The following is a 16,354-nucleotide window of genomic DNA, read 5'->3' on the forward strand; positions in this document are numbered from 1 at the left end:
CTTGGTGGGCATTGCTGCTGGCAATTTGAAATTCTAAACTTGTTGTGGTCTATCCATGACCTGCTTGAGCCTGAATCCAAGTTTCCAGAGGCTGAGTTGAAGCCTTTTTCTCAGCTGCTCTTCTTCTGATTAGTGAAAGGCAAGAGATTTGACTCAAAAATTGGAGGGGATGTCACCCTTGACTGCAGATTCAAGATTACTGTAGCTTTGAGCTCCAGAAAATGAGGCTCTTTCTGTACCTGAACCCCTGTGAGGAAAACTCAGGAAGCCTAATAACAGCCAAGTTAAGGTTTATTTCCCCCTCTCTTTCAGAGCTCCCATTCATCCTTTCCTTCTCCCACTCACCGTCCTGTCTCCTCCCTTTCTCGTGGTGACTCCTGAATCCTGTAGTTTGTGGACCCAAGACTTAAGGAACCTCCTAGGAGCAAACTTACAGTCTCAGACTGCTGTAGTTGTCTGCACCTAGCTAGACACAACCGTTTGTCTGGCTCCTATTCAGACATGAAAAGAGAGCCAGAGTGCACTGTTACTACAATGGATCAGACAGACCAGAGGACCTGAAAGAAGAGTTCAAAGGTTGAACTCAGCTCTTTCTCCAGCAGCTCAGTCTAGGGGCAACTTCTGACTGTCAGCAACATGAGACCTTCAGACAGCGGGATGTACAGGTGTATAATGGAAGATGAGGATGTGAGTACTGGAAAGATTCTTCTGCAAGTGGCAGGTAAATGAACATGTCACAACGTCCAGAGGGGACGGCTTAACTCTGAGTTCATACTAACCTACCCATAGCCAAACAGATGTATTTACACGTTTCCCTATCTAATTGTGCAACAGCTCCTTTTCAGTGACTACACTACTTAGAAGTTTTCCTCAGCCTTTAATATGGTAATTGGTGACAGTGTTGAGCATCTGAACATGAAGTGTTCTAGGAGAGAGAGAAGTGTCCATATGTACTTATAAGGAACATACATTATCTATGTTTAGCTGTTTATGTATCACTTCTTGCCTCTCTCCAAAATGCTGATATTCGACACAGGTACAGATCAAACTAACAGTTCAAGTTGTAACAAGGTGTCTGTTTTATACTAATGAAGGTAATACATTCAACTGGTATGCCGAGAAGCACTTGTGAAGAACAAATCCGTCAAATGTGATAGGAGGTGTAAATGACCATGGGCTCTGATGGTGTGATTGGCAGTTGCACAGAAACACTTACATAAAGTGATCCTAGCAACTTACAAATGAAGTGATGGTAAGAATTAAGTACTGGAACAGAGGTGTAACACCTGATTGGTGCTGAATGAAGCAAATGGATGAAATGACTTTCTATTACTGCCTCCTAATTCTTCCCCATCTGCATTCACAGAGGTGACACTATTTGTTGGTTTAACTGTCACCCCAGGGACACTCTGAGCTCCTCTCCCCTTTGGGGCCTCTTGGGCCCTCGTTAACCTTAGGGGAAGGGGTGGAGGCTCATTTGCCTAGAGAAGGCTGGAGCAGCCAATCACGGACCAGACTGGGGGCTGGGAGAGGCTATGAAGGGCTCCCCAGGGCTCAAGGCACGCAGACCCCTGGGCAGGGCGGTGCCTGTGCTGGGTGCCCTGGCTACAGGGTTGGGGAGGGGTTCGTGCCCAGTCACAGAGCAGGCAGGGCCCCAGGCAGTGGCAGGGGGAGACTGCCCCAGGTAGATGCTGGGGACTCAGGGGCAGCATGAGGTTGCGGTGCCTAGAGCCAGCCACAAGGGGAGGACAGGAGTTGGGGGCTCCTGGGATAGGGAGCTAGGAGCAGAGCTGGGCCCTATCTGGAAACAGGAGCTCCCCTCAGTCCCTGCTGCTCCCCGTATGGATACATGTACACTGGAGCTGGGAGCAAGCTTGCCAGCTTATGGAGACAGACGTGCTAGCTCTGCTGGAGCTATCATGCTAAAAATAGCAGCATCGCAGAGGGTAGACTGGTAGCGGCTTAAGCTGGTCACCAGAGTATAGACCCACCCCGAACCCCTGGACACTGTCTACCCGAGCTGGGAAGCATGTGGTGCTCAGAGGGAGGGTGTGAGGGGTTGGATCACGGAAACCCCCTTTGGGACTGCCCTTTGATGTGCCGAGACTACCTCTGAGCCCGTTTTCCCTGACAACTTGGGACTTCAGTGCCCTGCCTGGTTTAAGCCAGACACGCTAGCCTGCTACAAACACAGACCTAGTTCTGAACTACGTCCCCCAAAAACTGCAGGAGTAACTGAAAACTGCTTAAGAAGTGCTCCTGTTTCCAGAACTCTCAGTGGGGTCCAAACCACAAATAAATCCATTTTACCCTGTATAGCTTCCAAGCTTTCTCCCTTGTGCGTGACTGGAGAGGAAGATTTTGTAACAGTTACAAGGGTTTATACCTTACTGCTTGTGATAATATTGGTTGTGAAGAAGCCCAACAACCTCCAATAAAAATGTATAGTATAGGTGTTAGCTAGAGAGCAAATCTAAGTCCTACTCATGTACCCCACTCCCCAGATGGTTCTGTTTGTGAGTTATATCCCTTCCCCCGACCCTGTGTTTGTCTGGTCTATTTAGAATTGCTCCTCAGACCAGCACTGTCCACCACCCTCTATTTGTATAGTTCCCAGTACAACGGGGCCCCGATCTTGGTTGGCCAATAGGTACGACTGTAACACACATGATGAATAACAAAGGGGAAGAAGTTTAAATCTGAGTGATAAAAGAACAGGTCATTTATTGAAAACTGCCAGAGTAAGGAGGACTCTCTGCCTCCCCGCATGATGGCATGTGACTAGAAATATGGGCAACAAACACTCCCCACATCTCTTAGGTGTGTCAGCACCTTATAGCTACAGAGTGACTGATAGGATTGCCCTGGAGTCTCCAGGAATTCAAGATTAATCTTGAATTAAAAATGATGTAACATGAGGAGGCTACCTCCAGGAATACATCCAACCACAATTGGCAACCCTAGTGACTGACTAGGCTAATAAATGACTCCCCTCCCCAGAGTGGGACTTTAACCTGATTGCTAATAACTGATCCAAGGCTGTGCCTGAGGGGAAAGGGAGTGATGTGATTGGCCTAAATCTGGATGGAACCTGGTCTGATAAACTCAGTTCAGTTTCGCCAGACACAATCGGATCACCACTGTTAATTCTGTAGACTCAGTCACAGCTCAGTAGCGACATGGCCCTGCCATACCAGCATCCTGGCTGGGAGCAAGTCCCTGGGAGCAGGGGGAGAGCAGAAAGATATCGGTGTCCCGAAGCAGCTGCTCTTGCCCTGCCAGTCACGCTCTCTGATGAAGGACAGTCTGAACCTGAGCTCAAACCCTTTCAGTTTCTTCTTGGTTCATGACTGGATACAAATAGAGCCTATGACGGTGCCAAGGGTCACAGGAGAGGGGGATGATATGCGCTCTTTAGGGATGTGACTTCTTCTCTTCTGCCAATTTCCTGTAAACCCAGAGGGACACCGGCCATCGGCTCTCCCCAAAACACTTATTGAAATGTCTGACTTACTATAAGCATCCACTGCATAACACAGACACTTCGTTGGGGGATGGGATCTCTTTAGATTCTCACACAGACTGTGAGGTAGATACTAGGCTGGCCAACCTAGGGAATTAGCTCTCGCCACTCAGGAGCACCCTCTGCAGGTGGTGTCTTGCCCACAATTACCTGCCCTTTTCCAAGCTCCACCACATTAGGCCCTACATCCCTCCCAGACAATGGCGTACTTTCCTGGGATACTGCCCTCTGGCGGTACCCCACTCTCTGGGTTCTGCCCCTCCAGGGAACTGGCTACCCCTAATCCCACCACTCGCCTCTGTGACCCACTGCTGTTCTTCACCCTAGCCCCTTTCCTCAGGGCCACAATGCAGTCTGAACTGGCCACTCATCATCAGCAAGGGGGTAGACCTGCTGCCTCTTTCTCCCCTGGCTGCCCCTCCACAGCCCTAATACCTCCTCAAGGCCCTGTATCAGGCCCTCAGCCTGGGACTTGGTCAGGCCAAAACTCCCCCAGCTCCCCCAAAACTTCCCCAGCACTGCTCTGTCCAAGGTACCTTTCCCTATCTAGGCAGCCAGCCCCATCACCTCATTCAGTTTTCTCATTTTTTTCAACAGTCACCCTGTGCAGCCTCATACATCCTGCCATAGCAGTACCCCGACACAGGCCTGTGGATAAGGCTGATGTTGCAAACTTTATGTTCTGGGTTTAGTGTATGTGTCGAAGGGGGTCACACACTAGGTTGCTACTGTCGGGTGAACTTATTTCACACCCCAGAGGATCCTCACATCCCTCCATTCCCACCCACAAGCTTCCTGCATGCCACGCTCCCATGCCCCTCAATTTCAGGGGCTCTGTGTGCCCCCCAAAGTCCCTCCTCCTCCCATACTAACCCCCTCCCCCGTTTTCCCCTCCAATGACAGCAGCTCTGTGTGACTCCCATTCCCCCCATACCAGGGGCTTTGTGTACCCCATTCCTCACTCCCCCCATTCCTCCCCCAATAGCAGGAGTTCTGAATGTGCTCCCATTCCCCTACCCCCCCACGCATTCTCCTTCACTCCTTCCATACCAGGGTTCCCTAGTCTTCCCCCCACCAGGAGCTCTGTGTGCCCTCCATTACTCCCTCCCTCTAAACCAGGGCCCCCCTTCACTCTCAGTCCAGGAGCTCTGTCTGCCCCCCATTCCCAACTTCCCTCCATGCTAGGGGTTCTATGTGCCCCCTTCCCCCTATCCCAGGTTCTCCTAATTTCATGCTGTCTGGAGTGGCTCACAACTGTGAGTTCCAATCTCAGGGCAGACTGTCAGAAAATAGGGCAGAGAGACCAACATGGTGGTGTGTTTTATAATTAGGGTGACCATATTTCCCTATGCTGGATATGAACACCTCGTAAAATTACTCGTGAGTTCACTGGCAATCAATCAGAATTATGCAGTACAAACCTTCAAATTAACATCAAGTTGACTGAGCCTCCATTAAAAAGAAATACTGCCTAGTTGGATTCTTTTTATTTACCTTCTTATCTTGAAGGCTTTAGGGTTCCCATTTAGGGGTGTGTGACACCCCCCCCCCCACACACCTTCCCACACCTGCAGGGTGAGGTGTCACACACACACACGCCCATACACCTCTCTCACATGGGTGTATGTGTGTGTGACTGATGGACTCGACCCTTTCCCTGCCTGGTGCTCTTTGCCCTCCACACCTGGCTGGGCCCCCGGGTCAGACCTGCCTCTCCTGGTACCTGGTGCCACATCTTACCAAGGCAACACATGGATGGGGGCACGCAGGGTTACATGCCCCCCGCCCTCCATTTCTGCCAGGGCTTATACCAGAATGTGGCATGTGGCCACCAGCAGCCTTTTGGCACTGTGCAGGAGGGAAGGGACAGGAGCTGCTTCCAGCCACAGGGGAGGAGTAGAGGGGAAGTGATGACCTGGCCCTTGTCTTTGCAGAGCTCATCTCATCTTGTTCCCCCCACCGTGGCTGGAAGCAGCTTGTCCCTTCCTGCCCACACAGTATCATAAATCAGCTAAGACCTCCATGCTTCTGCTGGCCACCAACATAACCTAGATGCCTTCTGTCCCCCCCGGCTACAGCGTGGGAAGGAAGGGGTTAAGCCTTAAGAATGCACTGTGCACCAGGGCCCAGGTAACCTGATTGCAGAGGCTTCAGAGAACCCGGCCAGAGAGGTCGCTCAGCAGGGGAGGGTGCCTAGGGGACAGAGCAGCCCCACGCTCCCTGGGGGCTGGACCCAGCGCAGGGGGTGGGGTGGGCAAAGAGGGTACTAAGCCCCTGTCCGGGGGCTGCGGTGAAGCCTGCAGGGTCAGGTTGGGAACAGGCTGGAAATTGTTTCCCACCCCAGTCCAGAGCTTAGCGGCTTCCCCATGCATGCATTGCACAGGGCTTTGGCACATGCAGGGCTCGGCTCCTCCTGGCCAGTGTCCCGGGCCGGAGGGTCTTGGGCTTTCCCGGGGTGCTGGCCCAGCCAGAGGCAGTGGGGGAAGGAAGGAGTCTACCGGCCAGACTATTGATAAGTGTAGTATTCCGAATAGGAGCTCATTCTCTGCACAGCGCTGGGAGTGGGATGTGTCCTGCTGTGTGTGTGTGGGGGGTGATATAGAGGAGCAGCAGGACTTGTGGGGGTGAAGGGGCAAAGCAGGGAGAGGACAGTGAGAGACGGAGCATGTAAAGGGCCGATGGGTGGGCAGCAGAAGTGACCTATAATCAGCCACTGCCTGGTACTTGCCCTCACTCTCCAGCCACTGCAGCTCACAGCACACAGCTAGGGCTGGCCAGAAACGGGACCGGGAGCAGGGCCCTGCTGGTTGAGAGCCAGCTTGCAGCAGGGGCTGCGCTGACAGACCAGCAGGGGGAGCAGCTGGCCCTGCGCACTGCATCTTATCCCTGCCACCAGCTTTTCATCCCCACCCCCATCATTGGTCACTGGACTCCCCCCACCCCCCCCGGCACTGGTGGGAGGATGGCTCGCAAGCAAGGATCCGGCCAGCAGCAGGACTCATTAGTACTGATGCATGCGGGGAGACTGAAAATATGGGATAGTTTGCCCGTTTTTAAGAAAAAGTCAGGACAGCTTAAATACGGGATTGTCCCTTTAAAAACTGGACATCTGGTCACCCTATTTATAATTACATTTCACCAAACCAGCAACAAATATAAATTCCTGGATCACTGGACTAGTCTTACCATGGAGTTACAGACAGTCTCCTTAAGCTCTCCAGCCCATCTCACCACGCAAACAAACTGCACTTAGTGATAATGGTCACATAAACCAAAAATCACACCACATCAGGTTCCTCCCAGTTCGAAGAAACCAGTCACTTCCCCCTCATCAATTGGTACTCTGGATCTTACACCAAGGACAACACTGGTATCCAATGCTATAGTGAACTAACTATAGGTTTATTAGCTGAGAAAAATAAATGTGTTATTGAGAGGTTAAAGCAGGTAAATTACATTAACAGGTGAGTCAAAGTTTGTGAACCCCAAAGGATAACAGGGATGTAGTAATCTGCCAGTTCAGGGCCACCCAGAATAGCTCTGGGGATCTCCGTCTTCTTGTTTAGTTATTCCACCCTGTTAGAATCCAAACAGTCCAGAGATAAAGGATCTTCCTTTGAATCAGTACTTATAGCTTCTTCTCCACACAACAATCAGAGACATGTTCTTACTCACACAATGGCCAATTGCTTTGAATTTCGCACTCTTCATTTGCATTCAATGAGCTATTTAATTACAAGCTTAGACATATTATAACTGCCTGCCTTTACATTATAATAAGAATAGATACATGAAAAGAATACAAGTAACATTCCATTCGTTTCATGAAGTTCTAACATCTGAATACACTCTCAGATTAACACACACTTTGATCTAGGTCTATTTAATTACCAGGCATGCGTAATGCAAATGTAATGTAATAGTAAACAACAAGATATAGTTAGGCAAAAACAATGCAATTAACATCTCCTTTGATCTCTATTAACACACAAGTGAATTGGCCTGAATATATAGTAATACATTTAACTCCTTTGATAGTCACACACAAGTGAATGGGCCTATGGCTCTGGCCTGGCTTTGTCAGCATCACACCTGCCACCAGGAGTTATGTGAGCCCTTCACACCAGGGTCCCGCATTCTCCCCCCCATGCCATGGGCTGTGTGCATGCCCCTATTCTCCCATCTATACATCCCCATTCCCTCTTCCATCCCTCCTCCATATTATTTTTTTCTGGGAGATGAGTCATTCAGGTGGCCAACATCTTAAACTCCACTAGGATGCCAGGAACTTCATTTGTCCCTCATATTCAGTTGACTGATTTCCCCTCAAATCAAAAGGGTTCTGGCCATTGGTGCCCAGGGCACCACCTGAAATTTTGGAATTGATCAGATGAGGCATTTAAAAGTTATCCCATTACAGACAGAGAGACAGACAGAGAAATGGCACCAAGCGGAGTGTAAGGGCATCGCATGCCTGGCCAAAAAGTGACATTTCTAGGCCTTTTTTTTTATCCCTTGGAGAGGGCAGCATCCACCACTTCCCTTCCTCGCCCATCCCCCCAGCGTAAATGGAGAAAATTTCTCTCATCAATAGCCAGCAAAGCTCAGTACGGATGCACAGGGGCAGCCTCTTCCCCATGGTGGAAACTGAGGTGGGCTAGACAGAAATGTGGTGGGCTGCGCTATATATCTTGTGGGCACACATACATATTTATTTGTCTAACAATGCGCACTTTAATGTCTCTTTTATCCATGTTATCCTCAAAAGGAGAATAAAAATATACACAGATCAGTTTTAAACTTTATCTATGGCAGCTACCTGGGACAACATTTATTCACAAAAAATCAATAGGAAAAGATAATTGTACTTAGGATGCTCCTCTCTCAAAACCTCGTCTCACACTCCTGTAAACCATTTCTCATTTAAATTTCTTTGAAAATTCTTGATAATTATACACAAAATAAATCAACGTCAGTCAAACATGGCATTTTAGAATTTCATTTTATGAAGCTCCTGGTTGGCCTGAACTGGGACTTATACAGTATCTGGCTAACAAGCAAATGAGATCAGGCAAAAATCGTAGGACAGTAAATAGTCAAATCATCGGCATTTATATGTCAGTGAAAGTCAGGGCAGTGAAGCTCAGCCTTGGCTGTCACAGCTCACTTAAAGCAATTTTAAAATCATGTTTGGCTACAACAGGAATTACTGAAATGTTCATTCACATCTTTATAGACACTTTCATCCAGAAGGATCCACTTGGATGTTACAGACAGGAGGGAGCAGGGGGGAGGAAACCCAGGCAAGCATTACCCAAAAAAGGCAGTATGTGACATTCCAGCTGGGACCACAGATTTCTTAGCACCACTAACTACCTTCCCTGGCTTCTCCCCACAGCACCCCCATGCAGAAGGGTAGCAGGCAATCACAGGGCAAATAGCCAATGCACCATGGCTTCTTAGCCTTACTACCCTGGATGAGATATGTGTGCGGGGCAGTGAGCAGAGCAGAGAGAAAGACCATTCCCAGGGATGGGGTGGGTTTCCCATGGAGCCTCAGTGTCTGTTGGGTTTGTGGGGATTCCCTTTGAAACCTCAGGGTCTTTTGGGGTTGCCGGCTGCATCCCTCCCTTCCCCATTACATTATGCTGCAAACCTCCCTCATTGGTGTTTCTGAAGTACTTTTTCCCGCCCATGTGTTACCCCAGAGAAGACGAGCATCAGGGCCAGGCTGTTTGGTGTCAGATTAGCCATAAAAGCACAGGATATTGATCCTCTAAGTAGCAGAAGTGGATGGCTGGCATTCGGGGGCTCTTGGAGGGAACACTCATGTGGGAAAGGTTTGCAGGTCACTGGATGGTACCACTGTATCAGCAAAATGCAGTGGTGAGGACAAATTGGGATTTTGGCGATTTGCTCCTGAAGACAGAGGTGCAGAATTTCCACATCTGGGTCTTTCCCGCCTTCTTTAATTTTGCCATACATCAATATGTGATGTGAAATGTGATGTGATGTGAAACGTGAAATAGCATTGTTTCTTTATCTGTTTGGAAGCTGCAACCTGTGTCTGATATTAAAAGAGAATCAACATTACATTTAATGGAAATTAACTTCTGTAACTTTCCATTCACAAAAGAGTTTCTCGGCCTGTTTTTGATTTCAATGTAAAGGCTTCCTTTAGGCTCTCCAGTGCCTGTTCTTTGGTTATTTCACCCCAGTCCTCAGGGAGATGGGCAGGGAGAGCATCAAACTCCTCAGCAAACTGGTGATTGAATTCCTTGAAAACAAACTTCCAGTAATCGGAAGCTGTGATGCTGGGATCTGGCTGGATAAGCCAGTCTGGAAAAAATTTGCCATAAACTTTATAAGGATGAAACTCCCCTTTTGTCTCCAAACATCTGAATGTTTTATTTGAATCCACAGAAGAGGAGCATATATCAGAGACAAGTATTCTTGTTTTATTCCACCGATATGTCCCTAGTCCTTCAGGTCGGTGCACTGAAGCAAAATGCTCGTTATGCGCAGGAGCTCCTGCTTCACAGGGGACTTTACAGAACGGACACTGCTTCCCACAGCCAAACACTCGCTTGAAGATTTCATCTTGGGGCTTCACTGCAAGTTTTGAGAGTTTTGACTGAATTTCCAGATTTTCAAAAGTGGATAAAATTTGTTTTTCCAGATCAGGAATAAACTGTTCTATAAAAGCTGAAAATTGGTCTGCACTTGCTGTGTTTTTAAACAGTATCACTTCTAAGCTATCCCTGGGAATGACTAGATCCTGCTGCAGCTTTTCACACAAATTGTCTAAAAAGGCAGAGACTGTCTTAGTCCTCTCACCTTTGGAGTATTTCAGAACATGGCTGAATTTATTAATTATTGGGGAGAAAATCCTTTTCTCCAAATCTCCCAAACTCGCCTTCTCTTTGTAGAGCATTAACAAGTGTCTCTGTATCCAGGTTTTGATAAAATCTACATAATTCCTTGTGTATTGCACATAATTGTTAAAGTCATTTTCTTCCAACAGCTGCTTCAGAACAAAGAATTGGAAAAATCTCCGGGTGCTGTACTCAACAGACCGTTCACTGCTGAGAATGTCATCCACGATTTCTGTCCCAAGTCTCTTGTTCACATAGTCCACCAGGGCAGGTCTCAGACACTGATCACAGAAATTCCAGGCCCTGTCCTGACACTCATCTTCTCTAAGTACAGAGCTTTGAACGTGGAGAGATACTGAGGTTTCAGTTTCCCCAGACGCTGCAGAGGATCATTTTCTTTAATGAATTCTTCATGCATCGTCTGAAATGCACGAGCTTCATCCCCCAAAATGTGAAGCTTCAGGTCAACTGCAAAGCAGGCGGTGGTGTGAAGGTTTTGAACATCAGCCTGCTGAAGCCACTCGTTAATCATCCGCAACAACTCTCTGCAATAAGTTTCATCATAATCTGCTTTGCCATTTACTTTTCCATCAGTGTAACTATTGCACTCTTCTATTAAGGATTTAGCTAAAGCCTCTGTTTTATGCCAGCATTCCTGTGTCAAGAATTCTTTCACACCTGATATTTATAGTTTGTAACCTCTGAACACTTTTAAGTCTAAGTATTCCTTTTTCATTTTGAAATTTTTTGTTTAATAAGCACACAAGCTTTTGGCATCTTGTAACATCTTCCAGACTGCACTGCCCCTGTCCGCTAGGTCTCTTCTCAGCTGGAACTCCACATCTTCAAATATGTTGCGTCTCTATAAAGGAATAAGTGATAATTCTGACAATGTTTCTGTCCACATGTTCTCCAATTCCTCTTCCAGTTCATCATTATTTAATTTGCAGTTGCTTTTCCTGCAATGGTTCAGAAGCCCATCCACTTTCTCTTCAATTTTTCTCTTGTACTTTGACAGCATAGCATCTGTTTTGTGTTGGCCTTTTTTAATATGAATCGCTTCTTGCCACTTGCTGAATGAATAACTCTCCAGTTCATTCCTGAGACTATTGGCACTTCTTCTAAAATCTTCTTTGTACTTGTCTATCAGGTGCAGATTTGCTGTTCCACTTTCAAAATACTGTTGTAAATGATTCAAAATCTTCTCTGCTTCTTGCCTCAGTTTTTCCTGTGCCTCACTCTTTAGTCTGATTGAAACATTAGTGTCTAGTTTATCTGGTGGCTGATTTTGGATGAAAGTTTCCTTTTCAGATACCCAGAAATGTATCTCCTTCCGAAAACCCCATTCCCACTCTGCATACTTCACAGACAGCTGGTTATAGGCTTCAGCAACAAGGCTGTTTCTAAAGCTGAAAATGAAGTTCTCATGTTTTACAGCATTCCACAGGCTCCTCACCCATGCAAGAAATTGGGGAATGTCATTGGGAGTTCTCTCTTGTGAACAATCTTTCAGAAATTCAAACAAATATTTCTTTAATTCATAAACCTTTTGACTGTATCCCAAATTCACTGGAGCCATGGGGGGGACTCCGTGCCACAGAGCAGGAATGTACCAATTGTGTTTTTCCAGATCATAATCCATAATATCAGAAAAGTTCATCTCTTTGCATTTCTTTTCCATGTTGGCTGCAGCTTTGGTCATTTCATTCAACTGTTCCAGGAGGTGTTTCCTGTCCCTCATGTTTTGTTCATGTGCAGACACATCACTGAAGTTCTGATGCACAAACTGGCAGTTGGTTTTTTTCCCGATTTTCTCCATTCTGAGAAATGCATGGACCACAATTTGCAGAACATCTTTCATTTCAGTGGCATTCTCCATGGCCATGTTAAAAATTGTTATGTCACTCAGTCCAATCACCAGGGTGGCCATTGTCATGTTGATAACTATCCTCCAGCTTGGCCAGTTCGGGGGCTTTCAAGCCTTCTGTGTCTATCACCAGGATGAAATCACAGCCCAGTTCCTGCTGAAAGTTCTCTGCCACTTTAATGAGTAACGTGAAGGCTCCTCGTGTACATCGGCCACTGCTCACTGCAAACTGCAGGCCGAACATGGTGTTGAGGAGGGTGGATTTCCCAGTGCTCTGTACTCCCAGCACCGTCAGAACCAGGATTTTGGACCTTCCCCCCAGCTTGGCATGAAGCTGACTCAGAACATCTGTTACCCACTGCAGTGAGATGTTGGAAACGTCTCCATCAATGATCTCCATGGGAAACCCTTCCAGCATGAGATCAGCTGCTATGCCTGGGAGATGGGTGAATTGCCTTTGGCTTTCTGCCATTTTACCTTCTTTAACCATTGAGCATTCCGCTTCATAAAACTGCCCCAACTCACACATGAAATGCTGCACTCCTAAGGAACTGGCAGAGATTAATTTGTCTAACTCTGCAAACATTTTGGGGTCATCTTTTGAGTTTTTTGCATTTCTCTTTATATTGATCCCATAGTTTAGAAAGATTCTCCCTAGTAATGTGATCCAGGCCAAACTTCATCCATTTCAGGAAGTAATGTTTCTCCATGGGAGGTAGTAGTCTTATTCCAGTAATAAATGTAATCAAACCATCAGTAAGGTCATGTTTATTCTGCTGAGCATGTAAATCCATTAATTTCTTTTTCAGCTGAGATTTATATTTCTCAAGTGGGGTGTCTCCTTGCTTTCTCATTCTGCACAGCTCTTTTTCCACTTCAGCCAAGTTTCTCCATGTCTCCCCTTGGAGTCTCAGCTTTTCCCTCTTGTACTTTGCCACATCTTTGATTTGTGCAGTGATTTCCTTTGCATATGTGTTTGGGGTCTGACATTCCTTGTTATCCTCATCTACCTGGATGCCTAATTGACGTGCTGTCTCAGCCATGGCTTCTATACTCACTCTCTTGGGAGAAGATTTCATTATGGCTGCTATTGCAGACTGCAGAACTTTTACAAATTGTGCCTTATTTGTGGTACCTCCTTTCCACAGCACATGTGACTTGTTCAGTTTCAGCATCGAGGCTAACTTTTTCAGGAATTCCAGCGTTTCCTTGGCTTTCCCAGCCTGTTTATTGAAGTGAAGCAGTATTTAGTGGCTGATCCCTGCAGAGATGATAACAGCGCATATTCTATCTCACTGATGCTCTCAGTAACTATGAACACTGCTGAGGAGATCTCTGTTAAAAAGCTAAACTGCACCCAATGCGACTCAATATCTCCAAGCAGATTTGTAACCGCGACAGGTTCTGGGAAAAGATCTGAATTCCCCATCCCACCAGGGAAATACCAGGAAATCTCAACCAGCCCATCTGCGATTGCCCGTGGGACGTTCCCAGACTCCATGTCCCAGTGGACAAAGAAATTGTGGTGCTGCTGGGAGGGGCTGAGAACCTCATTGAGGAGGTGGGATTTGGAGAAGCTGCAGCTCCCCATCCGCACAAAGGAAATGGTTGGCATTGACGTGAGCACCAGGCTCTCCTCTCTGAACCCTCTGCTCTCTGCCAGGGAGTGCGGCCTCCACTTCCTCACCATGTCCCTCATGGCCCACAGCAGTAGGGTGCACTTGGGGGTGTCGAGGGCAGGTAGCAGCAGAGGGAGGGCAAACTGGCACATGGACATTTTGGACAGGATCTCCTGCTGTAGGAAACTGTCTGAGGAAAGCAGAATGGCACAGAGAACATCAAGGGGGTGCAGGGAATCACTGGTGTCTGTGTCACTGAGAAAAGAAAAATCTTCAGGAATATCCAGCTCTTCTTTGTCCATAGTTAGTGTTTGATCAGTGGGTGCCCTGTGCTCAAGGCTTGTGCTTCTTGCCATCCCATTCAGAGCCATGAGCTTCCTGAGGAAATGCCAAGGTAAATCTCCTGTTGTCTGAGGAGGGCAGTTCTTTAGACTTTCTGGTGTGATTTCCAGGACATCTCTCAGCTTTAGTTTCCTGCTTCTGTATTTCTCCATTTCTAACTTTGACTCGATGTACTGAAGGGCTTTTGGTCTCTCTGCAGAAAGGTAATACAACATAAACACTTTGTTAAACTGAAAATGTTTTCAGGTAGAACTCTTACTTTGGTATTAGGGCCATAATGTGAAGGAATTGCAATTATTAAACAAAAATCATGGAGGTCTGCATGCTCATTATAAGTGACAACCACTTAGAGGGGTCGTGTAGCTGGAGTACTGAAGCACCATTTATCTGGTGCAACCTTCACAGATTTGACCCAACTGTCACACTCTCAGTCATCCTAACTGAAATGCCACACTTATGGAGAGCTATGGAAATTCTTTCAGACAGGTCATGTATTCAACTAGAAATGTGGTTTTGGTTGGCCTAAAATTATTGCAATTTTGATATGAGAGGTTTCAGCCATTCATAAAATGGCCAGAGAAGAAGGAGGAGGTGGTGCTGCTGTTCCCTCCCCCAGTCCTCCCATAACATATAGCCCAGTGGATGTGGGAAAGCCAAATTTGAAATCCTGCTCTGAAACAGGCCCCAAATTAACTTTTCTGAGTCACCAAAAATTTCAAAATATTTTAGATTTGGTTTGACGCAAACTAAATATTGTTTTTTAATGGTTTTTTTTTTTGGAACCACCACCAAACCAAACAAACAATTATTCATCCAGCTCTGCTCAGTTGCAATGCAGGCAATCCTTCAGGCAATGCATAAATTCTTCCTTCTTTCCACCTCCCTTGTTTACTACTTCACCTGTTGGTGTTCTTGTCACTACTTTTCTTCTCAGTACATCACACTAGGGCAGAAAGTGAGGATGAATATGCAGTCAGCTTAATGGCCCACACTAGCAGCATATTCTACCCAGGAGACAGATCCGCAAATGTTACAAAGGCTGAATGATGACTAGAAATTGTAGCAACCAGCATGGAACTTAGAGGGAGGGTCACAAGTTGCAGGAGGGAAGAGTATGGAGAAAGCACCAGCAGGTCAGTCTGTGTGCACATGGCTCGAATGCTAAGCTCCAAGTGCTGCAGCTCTGTAAATAGTTGCTTGAACAAAGGGCTGGCTTAGTTTAATAAGACTGGATCCTCACAGAGGAAAAGATTGATGGATGAAATTGAAGCAAATTGAGAACAAACAGACAAAGGCGTATAATTTAAATAACACCAATATCTTGAACACTAGAGGTGTAGAAGCATTCGATGACAAAGTCTGTGAGTACGCTGTTCGAACATTATGCCAAGATGACCAGGCTCATATATGGTGATGAGGATAGAGCCATTGCAAAAACATGCAAGATGGAGTATTTGGGAAGAAAGGCGAAGATCATTTAAATATGTGCCTATAGAATTCAGTACCATGGCTTCAGAGAGATCTTTCTCATACCTGAGCGAGAAGATGCAATAGAGAAGCTTGAACCAAGCAATTCCCCTGGGCTGGACCCCATCTGTGACCATGAGCTAAAGCACTTTGGGAAGAAGGCTAGAGCCAGGTTGTTGGACATCAGAAATTACTCAAGCATAAAAAAGGAAGGTACCTAAATTGATGGAAATCACCAGTTACTGTTTCTCTGAAATCCGGCAAGGATCCCTCTTTTCCAGGCAGCTATTGGCTTATATCTTTAACCAGTCTCCTTTGCAATATAATGGAAAGAACAGTACAGTCAAGGCTTCTATGGTGGCTTCTAAAAGAAGGAAAGGTAGAACCTACCCAAATGGTTTATGGGCCTTTGCACTCAATGACAGACTTGCTGGTGGCCTTCTGGCAGCCTCTTAGCAATGGCTTCCAGAAAAAGCCACCGCAGTCATCAACAGGAGTCTGTTTTTAAACTCAGTGCAACATTTAATGGAGTCTGGCGTAATAGGCAGTGAGATGGGAGTTTGGTAAAATGCACCTCTGGATAAGAGGTTTCCTACCATACAGGAAAAAAACCCACTAAGATTAAGTTATACTCCTTCAAAGACCATGAGGCCAGGATTTC

At 46.6% G+C, this 16,354-nt stretch overlaps 1 pseudogene; it reads right to left on the minus strand.

Moving 5' to 3' along the window:
- Positions 1 to 10,672: 10,672 nt before the first annotated feature.
- On the minus strand, positions 10,673 to 14,186 carry LOC140913579 (up-regulator of cell proliferation pseudogene; annotated as a pseudogene).
- Between the last annotated feature and the right edge of the window lie 2,168 nt (positions 14,187 to 16,354).

The sequence above is a fragment of the Lepidochelys kempii genome, chromosome 6 (genome assembly GCF_965140285.1).
Source record: "Lepidochelys kempii isolate rLepKem1 chromosome 6, rLepKem1.hap1, whole genome shotgun sequence".
Classification (NCBI taxonomy): Eukaryota; Metazoa; Chordata; order Testudines; family Cheloniidae; genus Lepidochelys; species Lepidochelys kempii.